Raw genomic sequence first — 25,353 nt, 5'->3', positions numbered from 1 at the left:
CTGAGGTAAGCAAGAGACTGCACAGGAGGGCAGCACAAAGGACACGTGCTGTCTGTCAACAAAAGGCCACAGTCAAACAATGGAAAGGTAAGGTACCTGAGCATTATTATCCAGAATAGGTAAAGAATTAGGAGAAGCCAGTAAGAAAAGAACATATAACCCAAGAGAAAATTAGATAAAAGACAGGAATAGGGGATTCCTAGAAGAGACTACTACATGGTTGAAAATATTAAAATATGAAGTCAGGGAAATATAAATTAAAATGAAATAGCCTTCTCACACTTACAAGGTTGGCAAAAATGACAAAGTCTAAAAATACCAAGTGCTGAAAATACAAGAAACAGATACTATGCTTGAAGTCAGAGGTTGACGGGGAGGCCTCTTGGGAGAAGAGTTTTATCAGTATTTAGTGAAAACCACCAACTCCTCAATATGCACCATAAACTCTTGCACATATGCACATGGATGTGCACCCAAGAATTTGCAGAGCAGCATTAGCACCAGGCTATAGTCATCAACACAGGCCAATCACAAAAACATAACACTGAGTAGAAAACAAATTTAAAAAACCCCAGAATGTATACAGTATCTCTTTATAAAATTTTAAAAACATTGAAAACATTACTAAATAGGATTAGGTTAATAAATACGTAGTAAAAGTAGACATATACAACACAGGCAACGTATGAGAAATGAAGGGAAATGTAGTGGAAAAAACAATGCATTTGTGGAGAGAAACAAGACTCTTCAAATGTAATTGTCTCGCTCTGTTGCCCAGGCTGGAGTGCAGTGGCGCAATCTCGGCTCACTGCAAGCTCTGCCTCCCGGGTTCACACTATTCTTCTGCCTCAGCCTCCCAAGTAGCGGGGACTACAGGTGCTCACCACCATGCCCGGCTAATTTTTTTGTATTTTTAGTAGAGACGGGGTTTCACCACGTTAGCCAGGATGGTCTCGATCTCCTGACCTTATGATCCACTTGCCTCAGCTTCCCAAAAGTGCTGGGATTACAGGCGTGAGCCACTGCACCTGGCCTTCAAATGTGTTGTTAATGTTATTTCATGGGTGCTATTCTTTCTATCTTTTGTATCTGAAATATTTTATAGTAAATTAAAAAAATTAAAAACAAGCATCAATTAGTGAGGCAGAAGAATGGGCATGAGACAGTATAGCTATTTGGAGGATTACCTGGCAGTATTAATATTTTAAACATGCACGCCTTTTTTTTTTTTGAGATAGAGTCTCGCTCTGTCTCCCAGGCTAGAGTGCAGTAGCACGATCTCGGCTCACTGCAACTTCCAGCTCCTAGCTTCAAGTGATTCTCCTGCCTCAGCCCCCCATGTAGCTGGGATTACAGGTATGCACCATCACACCCAGCTAATTTTTGTATTTTTAGTAGAGACGGGGTTTTACTATGTTGGCCAGGCTGGTCTTGAACGCCTGACCTCAGATGATCTGCCCACCTTGGCGCCTCGGATTACAGGAGCGTGCCACCATGCCTGGCCAAAACATGCATGACTTTTTGACTCTACAAGTATACTTCTGTGAACCAATTTATCTTAGAGAAATACTAAAAAACGCGCACAGAAAGGCGTGTATAAGGATGTTTATTACAGCACTATAATCAACAGGGGTAAGTTAAAAATCTAAATGACTATTGTTCATTAACAAGGGAATGGTTAAATAAACCATTTTATTTATATACCCATATTATAAAACATTATGTACCTGCAGTATTCTATGGACAAGATACATCTTCCCTTTAACAAGTAAGGAAAAAAACCAAGTCAGAACTGTAGATAAGGCACGGTTTCCAATGTAAAGCAAAAACAACCACTGTTGAAAATACATAGAAAAAGGCCTGGAAGGAAGTCCATAAGCGAGGAGAAGGGGAGGGGCTGAAGACGCTAATACATCCTATATACTTCTGATAGAATGTGTGTGGGAATACATAATCTGTGTAATTTATTTGTAAAATTGGTGAAAATAGAATAAAAACAGAGGAAACACAAGTTAAAAACAAACAAACAAAAAAGTCTAGGGAAATTGGAGGAACCAGTCAGCCCATGAGAAGTTCTGAGATGGCTAGGCTTCTGGGAGACAAGGCGTGGGAAGCCTCCATGAGCACCGACAAAGAATAACATTTAGTGAAAGAACAAATGAGCGGATGAGAGGAAAGAGGGGAGCAATGGGAGCCCCCAGATTCTAGGATTATTGTCCATTTCTATAACATCAGTTCTCCACTTCCCCAAAGATAGGTAACTCACAAGTTTTCTTTTTCTTCTGAGACAGGGTCTTGCTCTGTTGCTCAGGCTGGAGTGCAGTGGTACAATCACGGTTCACTGTAGCTTCAACCTCACGAGCTCAAGCAATCCTTTCACCTCGACCCCCCAAGTAGCTGGGACTACAAGTGCACGCCACCACGCCTGGCTAATTTTTGTATTTTTGGAGAGACAGGGTTTTGCCACATTGCCCAGGCTGGTCTTGAACTCCTGGACTCAAGTGATCTTCCCACCTAGGCCTCCTACAGTGCTGGGACGAAGAGCCTGGCTGTAACTCATAAACTTTCAAAAGGAAACAAAAATATATCCAATGCCTACTATGTATTTCCATGTTGATTATTTTAATTAAAGGAAAGTGGATCCTCTAATAAACCTTTAATTTGTTAAGATAAAAAAATTTCTATGTATTAAAAAAAATCGATGTAAACAGTGACATCAATTCTCAGCTACACTGACTGTTCAGACATATGCTTTTTAAACATAATATAGTGGTAACAGATTTCAGAACAGGCTCTTCATCTAATGGTATAGGTGGTAGTTTTTTTTTTTTTTTTTGAGACGGAGTCTCACTCTGTTGCCCAGGCTGGAGTGCGGTGGCATGATCTTGGCTCACTGCAACCTCCGTCTCTGGGGTTCAAGTGATTCTCCTGCCTCAGCCTCCCGAGTAGCTGGGATTACAGGTGTCAGCCACCACGCCAGACTAACTTTTGTATTTTTAGTAGAGAAGGAGTTTCACCATGTTGGCCAGGCTGGTCTCCGGTGATCCTGACCTCAGGTGATCCACCTGCCTTGGCCTCCTAAAGTGCTGGGATTATAGGCGTGAGCTACCGCCCCCAGCCCTTCCAGGCTATATCACTAAAGAAAAAAACGACTGTGGCAAATCTGATGTAGACCCCATTTCATATGATCCCTGACAAGCTAAATAGAGGATTAAACAACTTGCGAGGCGACAGAGTCATCCAAAGACACCCAGCCCGGGGCAGATAATGGAAGAACCTCTCTTACTCTAATTGTTCTTCCCAAAAACTTCTAGCGAAGCATCCTTGAACCACTTCTGGGGAATAGAATATTAAAAATGCAATCTCCACACAAAAAAGCAATACTTTTGCCCCTTTGTCACAACAGAGTTTTACTGACAAGCCTATTTTTGGGAAACCTCCTAGTGTTTAAAGGACAGAATGGAATCCTTGGAGGGTGAGTCAAGTTACACTGATAAGACATGGGTTGGTTCTAAGAAGAGAATTCAATTTTCTTAAAAACAACCAAGAATACAAGCTTATCTTCAAGGTCCACCAGCAAGCACCACTATGAGTGAGCTGTTTTTTCTAAGGCTGAGGAAGTGGAGAAATGGTCTGGGAGGGAGGTGCAGAGAGGAGCCAGTGGGCAGAGCAACCAACTCTGGTAGGTATTGCTTGACCTACCTATTTAATTTATAAATTAGGGATTAAAGACCCCTCGGTATGGGCAAGACAAGATATAAGTCTTCTCTTTCAAAATCTCCCCGGCGAAACAACACAACCATGAAAGTAGAAAAAGCACACACGGTTCTTTAAAAGGAGTCAAATTCCTCCACTCCCATTCTGAATGACTCCCTGTTACAGTGATGTGGGCAAACATTTTGATAGAGATTATGGATCTGAAGCCTCTTGCTTACCCACTGTAAGTTCAGAACAAGGTCTTAGTTAGCCTTTTTCTACTTCATAATGAGACACTATCTCTGAGGTTCAGAAGAAAAATCAAACGGAAAGGCCTACGGCAGTGATTGCTAATGAATACATATGAAGTCATGTTCATTTCTCAAATGAACATGAAAAGATCGTGAAGAAATACTAGACAAATTGCTATGAAAAATGTGGGCTGGAATAGTGATCCAAAAACTCTAAAAATATACAAACTTGATAATACTGAATTCAATGAAAATTATACTAAGAAAAATGTTCTCTACCTAAATTAATTTTGGAAAAAAAAATGGCAGTGTGTTGCTGCAGGCAAGGGATGACAATGTTAACTTTTACTAGTGATAAAGTCAATAACAAACTATGACGTCTATCAAGGACCCTGGCTCTATTCAGCAGCTCCATGATTACAGGAAGAGCAACAATTTATTTGAACAAGCATTTAGCTCATGCAGAACAAGGATTTCTCAGGTGGCAATTGTGGCAGGTGTAGCTAGGGGACCACTCTGACAGTTTGTCTCCTTTTCATCAGTGTTATTTTCTAACCCACTTACCTCTTTACTACATCTATCCTATATACCTTCCTACAATTCTAGGTAATGGACGCTGCTGCAATAGATGTTTGTTAATTGGGAGACTAAAGAGAGAACGGGCCAGGCGCAGTGGCTGACGCCTGTAATCCCACCACTTTGGAAGGCTGAGGCAGTTGGATCACCTGAGGTCAGGAGTTCGAGACCAGTCTGGCCAACATGGTGAAACTCCATCTCTACTAAAAATACAAAAAAAAAAAAAAAAAATTAGATGGGGATGATGGTGCACTTCTGTAATCCCAGCTACTTGGGAGGCCGAGACGGGAGAATCGCTTGAACCTGGGGTGCGGAGGGTGCAGTGAGCCAAGATGGGGCCACTCTACTCCAGCCTGGGCAACACAGCAAGACTTCACCTCAAAAAAAAAAAAAAAAAAAAAAGAGAGAGAGAGAGAGAACGAAGGATCTCAAAGCTTACACTAGCTGAACCTGACAAGTCAGGGAACATTTTTTCCCTAGATTATTTCCAGATGAAGGCAAAGGGGGTGCGGAGGAGAAACGCTCTCTTCATCTCTGAAGCCATACCTACGTCAGATCCTCCCACTGCCTCTCCTCCTGCTGGTTCGAAGCCTGGAAACCTCACCTGTGGGCAAAGTGAGTTCATAAACCCGAAATGCATTGCTTTTCTTGATGAATGACCCTAGATGAACTTCCAAGAACTCTGCATGAGATCTTACCTGCGAATTCATCTGGGGATTCTTATAACCAACTTTTTGCAATTAATCATTACGAATGCAAAGTAAGTACCTGGTTATTTAAAAAGCAACAAATACTTAATTGTGTGAGAAACAAACCTCCATACTCTCTACAGTTAAGGCTTATGAATCTGAGACCATTATTTATAAATTAAAATTACTTAATCCCCCAAAAAGCCCTCAATACTTTTCTTAAACAGAGTTAATGAATCTTGTAATGACTCTGGTACTTTTTTAACCAGTGGACTGACATTAATTTTTTTTTAAACAAAATCTATTTCTATTTGTATTCGCACATTGCATTGCTCACTAAAATATGTGCGCGAGTGCGTGTAGGCAGTCATTTCATAAAAAGCAAGGAGGAAAGGAGACAGGACTATTTGAATCACATTCCAATTTAGGAGAATGCTCTTTATGACAATGTTCTCAGAATGGTTTATAAAGGTGAATAAAATAAGAAACTACAAGAACAGATACATTAAAATGAGTGTTATTTCCATTGTATAATTCTCCTTGTCAGTTTGCAAAATAGAACTTAATTTTTTTTTTTTTAACTGGGAGACTGGAGGAATGGCAAGAAACCTTGGCTGAGTTCCCTGGGTCTCGGTTTCTTCATCTGTACAAGGTGTAGAGAGGACTAGAAAATTCACTGGCATACCACTTACTAGGGCTTGAAGGCCTATGAGCATCTCTGAAGTTTCACATCCTAATCAATTACTTCTTTTGTTCATTTACTCTGACCATCTTTGGGTAAGACCCACCGGAACCTGGCAAAAGCTAAATTCACCAGAAACTTACGAGATTACAGGTAAGAACATAAAGTAAGGACAATATATTTCAAAAGTCATCATAGAATTCTAAGCAAAAATAGAAGAATACCAAAAGCCTCTTGATCTGTGACTTAGTTTGTAGCTAAACACACACGCTCTTCGCCTAGCTCCTTCAATGTTTAACCCTGAGGTGTGGCAACGGCAAGCCTCAGCCAGCGTATCATTTCAGAGTTCTGTCCTTGGGTTCCCAAGGGTTGGTTCTAGAATTGTCTGGAGTTGTAAAAGGGATGAGAGAATTTCTTTCTGTCTCCACCCTATTACCACACTGTTTATGACCAAATGGCACCCCTGTCAAAGCTTTTGGGACACCCTTGCCCCAGGGCCAGTGCAAAAGAATGTTCGCTTTATTAAGAACAGTGCCGTGTCTTGAGGGAAAACAGGATGTTTAGAAAGTTTTGTACTTAATCTTCAACTCTCTCTTCAGCCAACTATGACTCGCTACAGAGAAAATTGTACAGCAGGGTCAATAAATAAAACCATAGACTTCTATGATGAATTGTCAAGTGCTGTTGTGGACAAGGCAATATCTGATGGGCCAAAAGGTGGGAAAAGATCTAGAAAGGTCCATAGCTTTCCCTGGAGCTCTTAAAGATAACAGACGCTTTTGTAGGTCAGAGTCTCCAAAGAGGGTTGGAATCAATCTGCTAAATGCATCAAAACAGAGCCAAGTGGGAAAGTCCAGTCCTGACCTCCCTGGCACAGGCATCCACTGGCATTTTATCACTTTGCTTGCAGCCAACAAAATCAATCAGCAAGACTATTACAATGAAGCACACAGGATATGGAGAGAAACACATACTACAACATGTGTTCTTCAACAGACAAGAAAGCCATCCAAATCAAAAGGAGTTGATTTCAGCTTCAAGCAAGTTGCTATGTATGCATTTCTTATTCTGATTATATTGGCACTCAGGACCATTTTCTTGCATTTGATATTTGGTCCCTCTTACAATTCTTATTATCATAACCAAAACTACTTTAAAACAAATGTGCACGTCTTTGGTTCTTAAACTAACATTGATACACATTGTCACCAACTGGGTAATAAAAAAAAAAAAAATCCCGATCCCTCAGTTCCACCCCTGAGATATAGAATTAGTTACATGGATTTGGCCTGGGTAGTTGGATTTTACAAAGCTATCCAGTGGAATCTAATGTCCAGAATAGCTTTAGAACTGCTGCTCTGAGCTGAACCCCGGTTGGCAATTAGGCTCAGAGGTATGGGAACTCTGCCTTAACCTGCCAAATACAAGTACCATTACGGTGTGGCTAACAGTCATCAGAAGTATTCTATTCTGGTATCAAATTAATTTTAAAGGCAGAGGGGCAAGGGATGAGAAGGAACAATGGATGCTTTTGTGGGGGTAAGACAAGTCTTCAACACTACAAAACTCCCTAGCATATTATAGAAACCAGTTTTGCTGGTTTTTTATTATATGACAAAGGGAAGCACTGACCCAGTGGCAAGATTCTGGATGGAAGGTGTACCCGTCCAAAGCACTAGCAGTCCTAGTGAGATATCTCTGTGACTCCTAGAAAAAACTCAGAGAAGTTTCCTTCTCTAAGAATACCACCTTTAAAGAACAGATAGTGTCACTTCCTGCTGCGAGTCTACATTTTTACATGTCAAGAATATAAGGATCAAACCCATCTGCCCACGAGACAGTGCTATAGGGTTGTAAACCGCCATTATGAAATTAAATATTACCTCTAGGTCATGGGTCTCAATCTTGAGCATGCTCAGAATCACCCCAGAGGCTTGTTAAATTCAGATTGTGGGCTTGTCCACATAGGGTCTCTGATTCTGTAGGTCAACGATGGCAGTTTGCATTTCTGACAGTTCTCAGCTGACAGTTCTCATTCTGACAGTCCTCAGACCTCTGATGGTCTGAGGAAGACCACGCTTTGAGAACTCCTGTTCTTAGGGCTCATAAAAGGCGTGGTCCTTGAGTAACAAGAAATGTTTCTTCAGGCTTTGTGATAAAGAGACAAATACTTTGAGTGAAAGGAGACAGTGTCTTAAGATAAATCTTGAGAATTGTGCCAAGAGGCAAAATGTTAACATTCCCCTAGGGAGAAGCAAGCAGGTGGGTTGTTAACCTCATTCATTCACTCTTGAGTAAATATTATCCTTGGAGGACAAAGTGGAAGAGCTGTCTTGAGTTAAAAAGAGAACTGAAACATTCTTTCCAAAAAATGGTGACCCATGGTTTCTTGTTTTACAAGGGAACAGTGGGCATTTTTCATTCACAAAATATTTACTTTATAATGGTGGCACTTCAGTGGGAGGAAAGGTGGGCATTTTGACTAAGTGGTTAGGGAAATTGGGTAGCCATCTATAAAAAATAAAGTTGAGTCAGGCATGATTGCTCCTGTCTATAATCTCAGCACTTTGGGAGGCTGAGGTAGGATCGCCTGAGCCCAGGAGTTTGAGACCAGCCTGGGCAACATAGCAAGACCTCGTCTCCACAAATAATAAAATTTGCCAGGCATGGTGGTGTGCACCTGTGGTCCCAGCTACTCAGGAGGCTGAGGCAAGAGAATCGCCTGAGCACGGGAGGTCAAGGCTGCAGTGAGCCATCACTGCGTCACTGCACTCCAGTCTGGGCAACAGAGTGAGAGCCCATTTCCAAAAACAGAGCAAAAGAAAAAAACTTGAATCCATACTTAACAGAGTATCAGGATAAACCTCAAATGAAGCAAATATTTAAATGTAAAAAAAAGTAATAGCATAGAAATTCTGCAAGAAAATATGGGTCAATTCTTGTACATGTATGTGTGGAAGGGATTGGTGGAAAATGCTTCCTTTCTGTTACTTGAAATCCAGAAGCCATAAAAGAAAGAATGGAAAATTGACTTCTGTTTAAGACCAAAAAACGCCACAAATACTAAAGGAAATGATAAACCAAGAAAAATTTGAAGATCATATCACAGACTTAGAGCTAATCTCCCTGTTATACAAAGAGCCCTCACAAATCAACAAGAAAAAGAGCAAGAATCCAACAGAAGAGTAAATCACGTACAGGAATTAAGTAAGTACAGTTTGCAAAAAGGAAAAAAAAAAAAAAGGAAACGAGAAAAACAAATGGCTTCTTTTTTTTTTTTTTTTTTTTTTAGATGGAGTCTCGCTCTGTTACTGGGCTAGAGTGCAGTGGTGCGAGTTCACTCGGTTCACTGCAACCTCTGCCTCCTGGGTTCAAGCGATTCCCTGCCTCAGCCTTGCAAGTAGCTGGGGCTACAGGTGTGCGCCACCATTCCCAGCTAATTTTTTTGTATTTTTAGTAGAGACGGGGTTTCACCATGTTGGCCAGGATGGTCTGGAGCTCCTGACCTCGTGATCCACCCTCCTTGGCCTCCCATAGTGTTGGGATTACAGGCGTGATCCACTGTGCCCGGCCAACCTTTAAATATCTTGAAAAGATGTCTAGCCTCTTCCTTCTTTAAAAAGGTATGCAACTCTAAACCGTATCGATATAGTATATTTTACAAATGAGATTGGCAAAAACCCGAAAGTTTGATAACTCACTCTATTGGTGCAGCCCTCATTACGTTAGCAGGAGTGCAGAAATCAAACAGTACTTAGGGTGTCGCTTCAGCAGCACATATATGAAGATTGGAAAAATACAGAGAAAATTAGTATGGCCCCTGTGCAAGGATGACAGGCAAATCTGTGAAGCATTCCATTTAAAAAAACAAAAATAGTCCACTGAAAGGGCAAGCAACACAAACTATAAAATCTAGAAGAAATGGATAAATTCCCGGACACATACAACCTCCCAAGAGTGAACCAGAAAGAAACAGAACCCCGGAACAGACCAATAACGAACTCCGAAATTGAATCAGCAATAAATAGTCTACCGACCAAGTAAAGCCCAAGACCAGACAGATTTACAGCCAAATCCAAATTCTACCAGACGTACAAAGAGCTGGTACCATTCCCACTGTAACTAGTCCAAAAAATTGAGGAGGAGGGATTCCTCCCTAACTCATTCTATGAGGCAAGCATCATCCTAATACTGAAACCTGGCAGAGACACAGTGAAAAAACAAGGCCAATATCCTTGATGAACATCTATGCAAAAATCCTCAATAAAATACTGGCAAACCAAATCCTCTAGCACATCAAAAAGCTTATCCATCATGATCAAATAGGCTTTATTCCTGGGATGCAAGGTTGGTTCAACACAGGCAAAGCAATAAATGTTATTCATCACATAAATAACTAAAAACAAAACCACATGATCATCTCAATAGATGCAGAAAAGGCTTTCAATAAAGTTCAACACTGCTTCATGTTAAAAACTATCAATAAACTAGATATCGAAGGAACATACCTCAAAATAATAATAGCCATCTATGACAAACCCACAGGCAACATAATACTGAATGGGCAAAAGTTGGAAGCATTCCCTTGGAAACCGGCAAAAGACAAGGATGCCTTCTCTCATCACTCCTATTCAACATAGTATTGGCATCCCTGGCCAGAGCAATCAGTCAAAAGAAAGAAATAAAGTGCATCCTGATAAAAAGAGAGGAAGTCAAACTATCCCTCTGTTTGCAGACAACATGATTCTATATCTAGAAAACCCCATAGTTTCAGTCCAAAAGCTCCTTAAGCTGATACACAAATTCAGTGAAGTCTCAGGATACAAAAGCAACATACAAAAATCACTAGCATTCCCATATGCCAACAGTTAAGTCAAGAGCCAAATCAGGAACATAATCCCATTCACAATTGCCACAAAAAGAATAAAACACCTAGGAATACACTAGAAAGATCTCTACAACAAGAATTAAAAACACTGCTCAAAGAAATCAGAGATGACACAAACAAATGGGAAAACATAAGCAATTTACACATTCAATGTTATTCCTATCAAACTACCAACAACTTTCTCCACAGAACTAGAACAAACTATTTTAAAATTCATATGGAACCAAAAAAGAGCCTGAATAGCCAAGGCAATCCTAAGCAAATAGAACAAAGCTGGAGGCATTATGCTACCTGACTTCAAACTATACTATAGGGCCACAGTAACCAAAACAGAATGGTACTTGTACAAAAAGAGACACATAGACCAGTGGAACATAATGAGAGCCCAGAAGTAAGGCCGCACACCTACAACCGTATGATCTTCGACGTACCTGACAAAAATTAAACAATAGGGAAAGAAATCATTCAATAAATGGTGCTGGGATAACTGGCTAGCCATACGCAGAAGATTGAAAGTGGACTCTTTCCTTATACCATATACAAAAATCAACTGAAGATGGATTTAAGCCTTAAGTGTAAAATCCAAAACTTTTATAAAAACCTGGGAAGACAAGTGAGGCAATACCATTCTGAAAATAGGAATGGGCAAAGATTTCATGACGAAGACACTAAAAGCAATTGGAACAAAAGCGAAAATTGACAAATGGGATCTAATTAAACTAAAGAGCTTCTGCACAGCAAAAGAAACTCTCGGCCGGGCGCGGTGGCTCACGCCTGTAATCCCAGCACTTTGGGAGGCCGAGGCGGGCGGATCACAAGGTCAGGAGATCGAGACCATGGTGAAACCCCGTCTCTACTAAAAAATAGAAAAAAATTAGCCGGGCGCAGTGGCGGGCGCCTGTAGTCCCAGCTACTCGGGAGGCTGAGGTAGGAGAATGGCGTGAACCCGGGAGGCGGAGCTTGCAGTGAGCCGAGATTGCGCCACTGCACTCCAGCCTGGGCGACAGAGCGAGACTCCGTCTCAAAAAAAAAAAAAAAAAAAAAAAAAATTAAAAAGAAACTCTCACCAGAGTAAACAGACAACATATAGAATGGGAGAAAATTTTTGCAAACTATGCATCTGACAAAGGTCTAATATCCAGCATCAATAAGAAACTTAAACAAATTTACAAGAAAAAAACAAACAGCCCCATTAAAACGTGGGCATAGGACATGAGCAGACACTTTTCAAAAGACATACATGTATGTGGCCAATAAGCATATGAAAAAAAGCTCAATGTCACTGATCATTAGAAAAATGCAAATCAAAACCACAATGAGATACCATCTCACACCAGACAGAATGTCTATTATTATATTAAACAATCAAAAAACAATAGATGCTGGTGAGGTTGCCAAGAAAAAGGCTTATACATTGTTGGTGGAAGTATAAATTAGTTCAACCATTAAGGAAAGCAGTGTGGTGATTTCTCAAGGACCAAAAAAACTACCAGAACTACCATTCGACCCAGCAATCCCATTTCTGAGCATATATTCAAAGGAACATAATTTGTTCTATCATGAAGACTCATGCACACGTTTGTTCACTGCAGCACTATTCACAATAGCAAAGACATGGAATCAACCTAAATGCCCATCAATGATAGACTGGGTAAAGAAAATGTGGTACATATACACCTTGGAATACTATGCAGCCATAAAAAGAATAAGATTGTGTCCTTTGCAGGGACATGGATGGAGCTGGAGGCCATTATCCTTAGCAAATTGACACAGGAACAGAAAACCATATACTGCATGTTCTCACTTATACGTGGGAGCTAAATTATGAGAACATACGGACACATAGAGAGGAATAGACACTGGGGTCTACCAGAGAAGGTGGAGGGTGGGAGGAGGGAGAGGACCAGGAAAAATAACTGATGGGTACTAGGCTTAATACCTGTGTGATGAAATAATCTGAACAACAAACCTTCATGACACGAGTTTCCCTATATAACAAACCTGTAGATGTACCCCCAAACTTAAAATAAAAGTTAAAAAAAGGGGGGCTAGCCACATGATCACAAATACATATGCACATATCTGCTGGCCCAAATCCCAATCCCCTTACAGGAAACTACCCTACAGATACACCTGCACATATATCAAGTGATATACAAGGTTATTGACTGCAACTTCATAATAGCAGAAGATTGAAAGAATCAGAGTGTATTCACTCTATATGGTGGAATACTGCACAGCTCCAAAAGGTATGAGGCAGCTCTATAGGTACTGACCTGAAAAGCTCATTAAGGTATATGATCCCATGTAAAAACAAGGTGCAGAATAGCATCTAGTTGTCACCTTTTCTAAGAGGGAAAATAAAAAAGTATTTAAAAATTCAAAGATTTGCATAAACAGTAGAAGAATTTTCAAGAACCTAACGGATATGGTGAACTATAAAAGGCGTAGATGGGCAGGGTAGATGGGAACAGGCTGGACAGCAAGATTTTCAAATTGTATCTTCTTATAAAAGTTTCTTTATAATAGTTATTGAAATTAAATTATGGAGCTATGCAAAAAAAATCAGAAAACGTCAGTGTACATGGACATTTTTTTCTTTACATGTATGTTTTCAGTACAACCCTCAGCCAAAAAAGAAAAGTACGTAGTAAATACGAGTCAAGCAATAGGGTTAGGTCAAAGTGACTGACTGCCAGGAGGCCAGAAATTGGATGGCAAAGTCCACTTTGCAGGCAAGGGATTTCCAGAACAGCATTTACTAAGGCAGGTCTCTGAAGATGAAAGAAGCCAGGCTTTTAGTTTTAGTGGATCATTCAATTTCTATAAATACTCTATTCCAATTAAGCCAATGAATGTACATTTCTTTGCAGCCCGTGCTTTTAAGTAAAGCTCAGATGTTTGCCATAGTGTTTCCCATATGTGGCACTCCCCTCAACCCCACCTTCAGCTTTGTTTCAGTAAACAATCAACACAAGCACCTAATTATAGACTTTAGGAATATAAAATTCCTCAGATGAGACAACAAATACAACCTACTCTTCTCCCACATCTCAAACCTGTCTTTTAACTAATTCAAAATCAGGCAACACCTTTAGATACTGTGTAAAATACACTACATGGAGTATACAAACAAGTCATATGAACCAAGGTTTTTTAGTACCTCTATGTCTATCTGAAGAGATGCCAGTTTTTACATATTCCCTAAAAAAATTGTATTTTAAAAAATCTATGTTCTAACTGTTGTGTGTGTGTGTGTGTATGTGTGTGTATACATATGCATATTAAAGGCAAACACATTTAACTTACTCTGGGCACATGACAAGGCACCAGAGTTACATTTCTGATTGTCTGTCATACAAAAGAGCAAGAAAGCAAGTCAGCCAATTTCTCCTGTATGGGCACTGGATACCAGGAATTTACAGGAAGATATACACCAGCAAGCAAGGCAACATGCTAGTCTGCAAGAGTGCTCCTTGGAGAGCTGTTTATTATTTCTCTGGAGAGGTTTCTAAGCTTCGCATTGAGAGCACTCATAACAACCAAACCAAAAAGAGCTCACTACAATCTAGCTTTCACCATCCCTTGCTCAGTTTCTGAAATTACTACCTGTCATCTGCCTGGACAAGGAAAATGGGATTGGACCAGTGAAAAACCTTTCATATCAATCCCCAGGAACGAAACTGGAGTTTAAAATCCTGCCCATTGTGTCAACAGGAAGTGGAGCAGAAAGGCTTAAGGACAGAATGTGATGGATTACCAGTGTTCTAATCCCTGATATGGCCTTAACCCACTGTGTGACCTTGGGGAAGTCATCTGCCCTCTCTGGGCCTCCACTTGCTCACCTCTAATGAGGTAGTGGTACCTGAAGCCTCGCAAACATCTTTTCCAGCACATATGAACTGGGGCTCCTGGTTGCTTAATTCTGATGGCTTACTCTGTCACTTGAAAACCCAATTTACTGCCAAGAATAAATTATGGCAATGACTGTTGGTGATTGTTTACAGTGAATGAATGTGTTGTAACACAACTCATGGACAAAATGACTTCACAGCCTATTCCTTTAGATTTCTGACTCCTGATTATGTAGCAGTCTCTGCACCAGATGACACAATATAAAAATAAATTCTCTGTTTCATCTCGGCCCTTACCCCTTGGAGGCTAGATCAGTGCAAATCACTGTTTAAAAGAAAAAAAAGATTGCCGTGAGTAGTGTAGTCTGGTGCACTGGTGAACTGCCCCCAAGACCTGCTCAAGTTTAGAGGTGCAAGCAGAAAAAGCAGTGGCTTGGGGTTAACACTGCATTCCTATGCTGAGGGGTGGGGGCGGGTTGTCTGATAAAGCAAAATGGCAAGACTTACCGGCTCTGTTCTCTTTTCTCTTTCTCTACCACACACACACCCCGCTAATAATGGAGTACTGCTTAGCTCATTTGTCCCTTGGGCAAGAAAGCTCACAAGAAAGGCAGTGCCCTTCCCCCCCAACGTGTGTCCCAAGCCGCAGAACGCGAAGCACTGGCTGGTCATACTCTTCTTCAGTATGACACTAAACAGGACAACGTGGAGGTCCCTCCTTCTTCTGTGTTCTGATGATCTACCTATTTTCCCTGACAAGACGCAAGCTAATGTTTTTTTTTTTTTTTGAGACGGAGTCTCGCTCTGTGGCCCAGGCTGGAGTGCAGTGGCCGGATCTCAGCTCACTGCAAGCTCCGCCTCCCGCATTCACGCCATTCTCCTGCCTCAGCCTCTTGAGTAGCTGGGACTACAGGCGCCCGCCACCTCGCCCGGCTAGTTCTTTTGTATTTTTTAGTAGAGACGGGGTTTCACCGGGTTAGCAAGGATGGTTTCGATCTCCTGACCTCGTGATCCGCCCGTCTCGGCCTCCCAAAGTGCTGGGATTACAGGCTTGAGCCACCGCGCCCCGCCAAGCTAATATGTTAACCTAACTTATTACACTCTACCCTGATATTATCCAAGAAAGACAATTGGCCACATTTCTTTATTAAGTTGCAGTAAAACAGTGACATTGCAAGAAGTTGCTTTTTGTTATTAAGACTTCTTTGCTTTTACTTTTAACTTTTTAGGTTCTCTCTAAATGTTGAACCACCCGTCCCATCAAAAATACAGAGGGCCGGGTGTGGTGGCTCACGCCTGTAATCCTGACACTTTGAGAGGCCGACGCAGGCGGATCACTGGAGCCCAGGAGTTGAGACCAGCCTGGCCAACATGGTGAAACCCTGTCTCTACTAAAAATACAAAAATTAGCCAGGTGTGGTAGCGCATGCCTGTAGTCCCAGCTACTAGGGAGGCTGAGGCAGGAGAATCGCTTGAACCTAGAAAGCAGAGGTTGTAGGGAGCCAAGATTGCACCACTGTACTCCAGCTCCAGCCTGGGTGACACAGCAAGACTCTGTCTCTAAATAAATAAATAACACCGGGGGGTGAATTGCACAATTCACTTTCCATTTTCTTAATATGACTAAATAATCATCTTACTTGTTTAAAATTAATCTTTCTTAAATGTATGTATAGCTTACCTTTATTTCAATGTTTAATATTGTACGTATTTTGGAAGGAACTTAAGTCTTATTTATATCAATTAGCCTATGGTCAAATTGGTTTCATTATGCCTCATTCATTTAAAATTGCAACTTTCAAGAACCTATGGAGTGAAGACTTACTGTACTGTGCTAAACTGCCTTTCAGAGTGATGAGAAAATGAATTCCTCAGTTCTAAGAAGCTACTGATTACAAGACGTACCATTGTTTTATAAACAAATGTAGAGAGGGGATCAACGCTCAGATACATATGCACAAATGAAAAAATGCATGTCTTAGAAAATGGAGAGGCCGGGCGTGGTGGCTCACGAGGTCAGGAGTTCGAGACCAGCCCGGCCAACATGGTGAAACCCCATCTCTACTATTAAAAATACAAAAATTAGCTGGGCTTGGTGGCACGGGCCTGTAATACCAGCTACTCGGGAGGCTGAGGCAGGAGAATCGCTTCAACCTGGGAGGCAGAGGTTGCAATGAGCTGAGATCGTGCCATTGCACTCCAGCCTGGGGTCAGAGCAAGACTCTGTCTCAAAAAAAAAAAAAAAAAGGGAGAAAATATACACATTCTAATTTTCTCAATGCCTTGTCATCCTGGGAAGGAAGATGACGTTGGGAGTATTCTATTTTTAACTACAAGGCGCTGCTGCCACTAGGGATTCTTACACAAAAAGACCAACTCACCATGACCTGCTCTCGACTCTCCAGCCCGACTGAGGAGGAACTTGACACTCAGGGTATTATTGGTCCAAGCTCTCAAGCCATGGCCAGGCCAATGCAATTCAGTTCAAAAGACATGTATTGAGCATCCATTATATGACAGGGACAGTGCAAGGCATAGGGATAAATAGACAAAACGGCTGTCCCCAGCATGACTGCTGCCCTAGGGGAAGTTATCATCAGAAGCAAAGCCCAGAGGTCCACATCCCAGTCCTACCACACCCATTCATGACTCAGGGGGACTTCCCAAGACCTTTGGGTTGACATACAACATTTTCCAAGACCTAGCAACAAAGTCTTGAATCGAATAGTTATGAAAACGTGTTTTCTGTTGTTGTTGTGTTTTTTTGGTCTGGTTTCTGACATAGCATTTCATTTCCAAGGATCTTACTTCTGGGTGAGGACACAAAAGTTGTACAAAACAGCAAGGAAAGGAGCCATGCTAATTTTCTTCGTTTTCTTCTAGACACAGCAATAACAAGGCAGGCAGACACAATGCAATAAAGACAAACAGACTCACAGCTCGACTTTCTAAAACAGACTAGTATTTCTTGAGGGCCCACGGGGATCATATTAGATACTAGATGTTCTTGTTTTCTGTAGGAATGAACTAAGAAGTAGACAAACCTTTCATTTGTCTAAGGTATCAACTGTAGCTGCACTTAAAAATGGAATTCAAGGATTTAAATGAAGTTTATTTCATAAAGACTGAACTTGTTACGAATCATGAGTAGTTAATATTAAAAATCTCATTGCCTAAAAACACCATCACATATAATAAATATGGGTGTGTTCCTACAACATACAATATACCACGGGGACACTAACATATAAAAACCTTACAATGTCGCTGGGAAGAGCATTCTATTATTTTATTTTATTTTATTTTATTTTTATTTTTCAAGACAAGGTCTCACTCTGTTGTCCAGGCTAGAGTGTAGAGGCACGAACATAGCTCACTGCAGCCTCTGCCTCCTCGGCTCAACTGCTCTTCCCACCTCAGCCTTCCAAGTAGCTGGGGACATGGGTGCACACCACCATGCCTGGCTAATTTCTTTTTTAGAGACCTGGTTTCACTATGTTGCCCAAACTGGTCTTGAACTCCCGGGCTTTAGTAATCCTCCCACCTCAGCCTCTCAATGTGCTGGGATTATAGGAGTGAGACACTGAGCCCAGTCTCTGTCATTTTAAGAGCTAAAAATTAGGTAGAGTACTTGATATGAAATTAAGGTAAAATAAATAAAATGCAGTAACTTTTAATTTGATGGAAGACATGCAATACAGACACACACAATTAACTCTCAAATAATTTTTCTTTTGTTTAGACTAAATAAATGTTAGGGTCATCACAAAGCACTCACCTCGAAAGGGGTGAAGCTAAATTGGGGGGCAGAATGGGAATACCAGCTTAAAAAAAAAAAAGATAGACATTCTTGCCCCTAGCATTGCTCTTTTTAGAGATGGGTTCTCGATCTCCCGAGTAACCAAGACTGCAGGCGTGCGCCACCATGCCCTGTTAAATATTTTTGAAGAGATGGGGGTCTGGCTGTGTTGCCCAGGCTGATCTCGAACTCCTGGGCTCAACCAATCAGCCTACCTCAGCCTCCCAAAGCACTGGGATTATGGGTATGAGCCACTGCATCTGGCCTGTCAAATAATTTCTATAAGGCAATAATGCTACCAGAATTCACACAGGCTGAGACAGTATCTGAAGCACTACAGGCTACAAAAAAAGTTACTAATAATCCCAAACTGGGGATGTCAGGTCAAGAAACTGTCTTTTGTAAATAGGAAGGCACAGGAAAGTTAGATGTTGGAGTGCAGAATCACTAGACGCAGACCCCACAGAATAATTCTATGAAGAGACAAAGAATGGAGCCAAGAGGGGCAGTCATGGACTTTGAGAAGAGCTGGTCCACAGACCCCTGCATCCCTCTTGTCCCCGCAACTGCCATTGCACCCCACAGCAATTCTGGAGCAGACCCAGCTTTCTGTGTTGACAGGCAGGCTTGTTTCCTTATCTGTCGAAAGAAGATGGTGGTGCCCATGAACCACCTGCGTCACACAAATGTTTCAAAGGTTAAATTTAAAAAATAGATTTGAGGTTTTTTTTTTTTCTTTGTTCTTTGAGACAGTTTGCTCTTGTCGGCCAGGCTGGAGTGCAGTGGCGTGATCTCAGCTCACTGCCACCTCCGCCTCCTGGGTGCAAGTGATTCTCCTGCCTCAGTCTCCCGCATAGCTGGGATTTATAGGCATCTGCCACCATGCCCAGCTAATTTTTGTATTCTTAGTAGAGATGAGGTTTCACCATGTTTCCCAGGCTGGTCTCTAACTCCTGACCTTAGGTGATCCACCAACCTCGGCCTCCCAAAGTGCTGGGATTACAGGCATGAGCCACCTCACTCGGCCTGAGATATCTTTAAACATGATTATTGGAGAAACTTAACTGTCCTCTAAATGCTTTGTCTATACTGATCAATGAAAATAATTGTGTCCAGATATAAATATACACACAACGTATCAAATTGAAGGTGTTAAAGTACTTCAAATAATTCTAAATTTTACTTTGTTTCTTATAACTACGGAAGGATAAAAATGCATGAAACACTGCATGTTGTGGAAACCTGCATCATTCTCAACTTTGCTTTCAGAAATAAAAAGTACAGAAGTTACTGAGATAATTGGTGAAATAATATCTGACATGTGAGGAGCCTCTCCTTTGGGTAAGCAGCACAAGATAAATTTTTCATTCCGATGAAGCCACAGCTATTAAGAAGACAGTTACCAAGAGAATGAAAAGACTCAAAGGCAAATTGTTTCTGGAGGAGGCAGGGCAAGCACACTTTGCTGTGCTGGCTCACCTTTATACTAAAGAATACAGTTGAACAGCCCCCTGATTCCCTCAGCCAGAGAAAGCACCTCAGAAACAGGCTGGCATGCATGTCCAGCCAAGTCAGTAGCAAAACAAATAGGCTTCTCTCTCTAGCCAAAGCCAACACCAAGGGGCAGGCAGACTCAGCAAACAGCAAAAGGAGACCCAGTGATGAATGAGGGTGAGGCCTGGTGAGCAAACTGCTGGTTAGCGAAAAAAAAAAAAAAAGTTGGGTGACATGCAGATGGGTCAAAGCAAGGATCCACCTCAACTCCCTTGTGCATGGCTAGTAGGATTGTAAGATGGGGCACCCGCTGTGGAAAACAGTTTGACAGTTCCTCAAAAAGTTAAACATCTGGCCAGGTATGGTGGCTCACGCCTATAATCCCAGCACTTTGGGAGGCCAAGGTGGGCGGATGACTTGAGGTCAGGAGTTCGAGACCAGCCTGGCCAACATGGTGAAACCCTGTCTCTACTAAAAATACAAAAAAATTTACCCAGGCATGGTACTCATCTCAGCTACTTGGGAGGTTGAGGCAGGAGAATCGCTTGAACCCAGGAGGTGGAGGTTGTAGTGAGCCGAGGTCATGCCACTACATTCCAGCCTGGGCAACAGAGCAAGATTCTGTCTCAAAAAAACAAAAACAAAAACACAAGTTAAACACAGAATTACCATATGACCAGCAATTCCACTTCTGGATACATACCCAAAGGAATTTTTAAAGGGGACTCAAACAGAAGATACTCTCATACATCCATTTTCATTGCATCATTATTCACTATAGCCAAGAGACGAAAACAACTCAAATGTCCATTGATGAATGAAAAGATAAACAAAATGGGGCCTCATACATACCATGGAATGTATTATTCAGAGATAAAAGGAATGAGATTCTGATACATGCTACAATATGAATGAAACTTGAAGACATTGTGCTAAGTGAAATAAGGCAGATACAGAAGGATAAATATTTTATGATTCCACTAACATGAGGTATCTAGAGTAGTCAAGTTCACACAGACAGAAAGTAGAATAGAACTTACCAGCGACTAGAGGGATGGGAGGGGAGTTATTGTTCAATGGTAGATTTTCTGTTAGAGATGGTGAAAAAAATCTAGACATGGATGATGGTTGCATAACATTGTAAATGTAGCTAATGCGACTGAATCATACACCTAAAAATGGTTAAAATAGTAAACTGTGTGTTTCGAATGCCCTCACCCCTTATCTGCCACACTGGATTTTGGGCCTCCTCTTATCTGCCACACTGGATTTTGGGGTCTTCCCACCCCTACCCCTGACCCTTTTCCCTCTCCTTGACCATCTGTTCATTTCCCCATTCAAGATGCCCACTAAATTTACTTCTGGCAGAAGTAGGCTCAAATAAATCTGGAAACCAGAGTTACAGCAGGAGGCTTATGATCCTTGGTCTTGATATTCCACTGCTAGCTCCAGCATGTGACCTCTCCTTCCAAAGGAAAATAAGTCATTTTTAATGAGCTTTCACAGAGATGGTAACTATCAACACTTCAGATCATTATGGAAAGAAAACTTCAGTTTCTCTAGTGGGTTGCAGAGAGCAGACCAAATCCTAAGTCAGAAAAAAACAGCCTTTTTCTACTGGTATCATTGACTTCCTACCAAGAAGCCTGAGAGACAGAGAAGGAGCCAAGCCTCCCATGTACAGAATCGTGAATCATTCACTCGAAATACTCAGGAGCCAAGTTTTCCTCTCTCTTTCTTTGGACCAATGAATACATAGATCTGCAGCTGGAAGTAGGCTGGGGCTAAAGTTAAAAGTCACCGCAGCCATTTGTTCCTTTGGAACATTCTGGAAGAGTGAGTGTTTAAAGTAAGACGATGTGGACATTACTAAATTATTTTAATTTTTTTGGATAACTATCATTGTGATTTCTTTGGAAGTCATGTACCTGTGGCAAAATATGCCTTGGTTATTAAGTAGTTGTGGAATGAAGAATATAAGAAAAACAACTCCCTTAAATAAGAGTTCAAAATAGGTGATGAAACCAATTTTGCCACAACATGGCAAATCCCTGATATGTAATAAGTGGAGTGCAAGAAAGTATGACAAAGGGGGCCAGATAGCATGTAATGTTTGATAAGGGGGTTTCACTGCAAGAGATGAGGAAGTATGGGCAGGGCACCTTGGCTGGGTTGTGGCGCCATTGCTTTCTCTATCAAAGTCTATAATCAAAGCTCAAACCTACCCAAAGAAAGGGTCCAATATTGGTCATAAATGTACATATTTCCATTATGTATACTTCAATGGGATGAGGACTGTCAGGTAAATCAAGTATGAATTCTCTTTTTTCTTAAGAAAAAATTGGAAGAGGGCCAGGCACAGTGGTTCATGCTTGTAATCTCAATGCTCTGGGAGGCCGAGGCAGGAGGATTGAGCACAGGAGTCTCACCAGTCTCCTGTGCCGTGGCAGGAGGATTGAGCACACCACTCTGGGCAACACAGTGAGACTGGGCAACCCAGTGAGACTGGGCAACACTGAGACTGCAGTGAACTATGATCACACCACTGTATGCAAGCCTGGGTGACAGAGGGAGATCCCGTCTCTTTAAAAAAGAGAAAAGAAAAAATGGGAGGAAAATGATGGTTGCAGTGGGACATGTCACTGCACTTGTAATCAGTGGAAAGACTTGCAGTATTAAAATCAGATCTAACAGAGAAATGGCAAATACATTAATAAATAAAATAAAGAAACAAATAAAACGTCTCAGTAAGCCTCTTCCTCCTTCCTAAAGAGCAGCTCGCTTCAGCAATCCATGCTAAAGTGTTGCTTTACGTTCTGGAACTCAGTTCAAAATGTGAGTAATTTTGCATTCTGTTTCACATTGACAAAGTTGTTCTTTCCTGCTACTTATTTATAATTTAATTCCCTCGATGGTCCTAAAATCAAGAGAAAAAATGTTTTCAAACAAAAATCACTATTTATACAGCTGGAGTTTCCATTTAGTTAGGAAAATCAGTAGAAAAATGTTTGGTCAGAATTTGAGATAAGTTTTGAATGTTTCAGAAAACCTCATACCATCAACTTCTAAATCTCTTTTATAATATTTATGTCTTCCCCAAAGTCAACAAGGGAACCCCCCCAAATCAACTAAATTAATGGGTTCTGATCTGGGCAACTCCTTTGGCAAAGGGTGGGGGAATCTCTGAATCAGCAACAAAAATAGCTCAATTAAAATACCATTCTAACATGCAGTTAGTTTTTGTTTGAAAATGGAAACCAGCAACTTGCTTGCATGAGTAAACAGAAGACAATTACTCAGGCTGGGGTCTCCAGAGCAGAAAGCATGGGAGACAGCTGGCAATTATCTGGCTAACTTAACCAGATAATTCATGCCTAAAAATCCACTCTGGTGCCCAAATTGCCCAGATTGGTTATATTCACAGAAGAACTAAAGAGTGTAATTACCAAATTCCCTTCCAATCTGTGCAGCCAAAGCTGTGCTTGGGTGGTTTGTTTTAAGGTGGTGATTGTACTGTCCTCAGTGCTTCATCTCTAGCAAGGAATGTGCTAGGATTTTCATGATTGAAATTTGAACATCTGTTTAAATATTCTATGGTCTTACATAGGATGCAGCTTTCACATACTGAATGCAGTACTAAAAATTTCAAATATGCCAAGACACTGACAAACTGCACTGGAGATAATGCTTTCAGTTTATACACCTTGAGGCAAAGCCCAGATGAAGACAGATATTGTAACTCCTAACAGAAAAAAAATCTGAAGGGGGAAAAAATAGAGTTAAAAATAGAGAAAGAGAATGTGTAAGATTATGCAAATTAGAGCTTCCAAAATTTGAAACAAGTATGTCTTTTTAGCCTATCACCAAAGACAGGAGATTAACACCTTTACGTTTATATAGCACTTTATATTTTTACAAAGCCCATTACAATGAATCCTCACAACTGTGTAAGGTAAATTGGGTATTATTATTCCCATTTCATGGATTAAGAAAATAGGGTCCTCAGATTTGCAGAAGCAAAGCTAATGTCAAATCTGAAACTTGAACCCAAGTCTTCTGGATCACAAGTTTGGTGCCCTTTCCATCGCACTGTGCTAAAGGCTAAAGTTAACTTAAAGCAAATAACAGATATCACATTACCCGGTCAAATCTGTGGTATTCGCCATCACAAATAGTCTTAGGGTCACACGTGTCATTAAATAAATCTTATCGCCAAGCGCAGCTGGAGAGCACAGAGTTTATGGGAAGGTGGTAGCAACGAAGGCTGCTCTCCATCGGTTCTGCCAGACCCTGGGCAGGGGATTTCTCTTGGACTTGGCTTCCTAACCAGCTAAGGGAAATAATAGATTAGAGAATGTCTCAAGTCCCTTCACATCAAGCTGATGATCAGCCTAAGAGGGTTCAGTTTCTCCTGTTCCTGCGAACTCAGAATGACAGGTGTCCGTTTTCTTCATCCTCTGGATATTACAAGCTTCTCCAAACCAGTGGCTCCCTGCTCCCCTTAACAAAAATACGGTTCTAAAATGCATTTTTACGAACTTCTGCCTAATTTAAGCAGGAAAACAATATAAACATGACATTTTAAAATTATTATAATATTCACTACATTTTTATATAACACTACATTTTTAGAATCATTATAATATAGGTTACTATGCTGCTCAGTTCCATTTCCAAACTTGATTGGCACCTGCAAATTCTGATGCTCTTCAGATGGATAAAGGGTATTGGAAACCAGAATAATAGCCTTGCCCTCGACCAAGAAACAAAAACTACTTCTTTTACATTGATGCCCTTTTAAAAGCTATCAAACTTGGCTCAAATTACCAGTCATCACCTGTAGCTGGCAATGACTGTTTTAAAGTTTCACATAAGCTAGGTCCAACTGAGGGACTTCTATTTCTCAGTAGTACATTCCACCTGGGAATAATGACTTTAAATTTTTAAGAGACTGGGTCTCACTCTGCGCCCAAGCTGGAGTGCGGCAGCACAACCACAGCTTACTGCAACCACTGCAGCCTTGAACTCCTGGGCTCAAGGGATCTCCCTACTTCAGACTCCCAAATAGCTGGGATTACAGGTACATGCCACCACACCTGGCTAATTTTTAATATTCTCGTGGAGATGGGGTCTCACTCTGCTGCCCAGGCTGGTTTCAAACTCCTGGCTTCAGGTGATCCTCCCACCTCAGCCTCCCACAGCACTGGGATTATAGGTATGAGCCTCTGCACCTGGCCTGATGTTTTAAAAAGTACGAAAGATGTTCCCGCTCCCTAAATGGAATTAACCATTATGCTTTAGTAGAAGTCCGTATTAGAACCTTATTGGAATTCAAGGGCTTAAATCCCAGGCAGTGTGTTTTCACTGCCTTTATGCTTTCCTAGTCCTGCTTGGTCATTTAAGAGAGGAGGGGAAAAGGACTGT

The 25,353-nt window shown here is 41.2% G+C and overlaps 1 protein-coding gene and 1 non-coding gene across 4 annotated transcripts in view; one reads left to right on the top strand and one right to left on the bottom strand.

Annotated features, from left to right (window-relative positions):
• E2F3 (E2F transcription factor 3) overlaps window positions 1-25,353 on the bottom strand; it is a 91,646-nt gene that overhangs the window by 31,607 nt on the left and 34,686 nt on the right. The gene's annotated exons all lie outside the window — the stretch shown is intronic.
• On the top strand, window positions 9,654-9,759 carry LOC119626914 (U6 spliceosomal RNA). The gene has a single exon (XR_005243092.1). It is a non-coding gene; the product is annotated as a U6 spliceosomal RNA (small nuclear RNA).

Source organism: Chlorocebus sabaeus, chromosome 17 (assembly GCF_047675955.1).
Source record: "Chlorocebus sabaeus isolate Y175 chromosome 17, mChlSab1.0.hap1, whole genome shotgun sequence".
Lineage (NCBI taxonomy): Eukaryota > Metazoa > Chordata > Mammalia > Primates > Cercopithecidae > Chlorocebus > Chlorocebus sabaeus.
The sequence above is the reverse complement of the archived record's forward strand: the minus strand, read 5'-3'. Positions and strand labels throughout refer to the sequence as shown.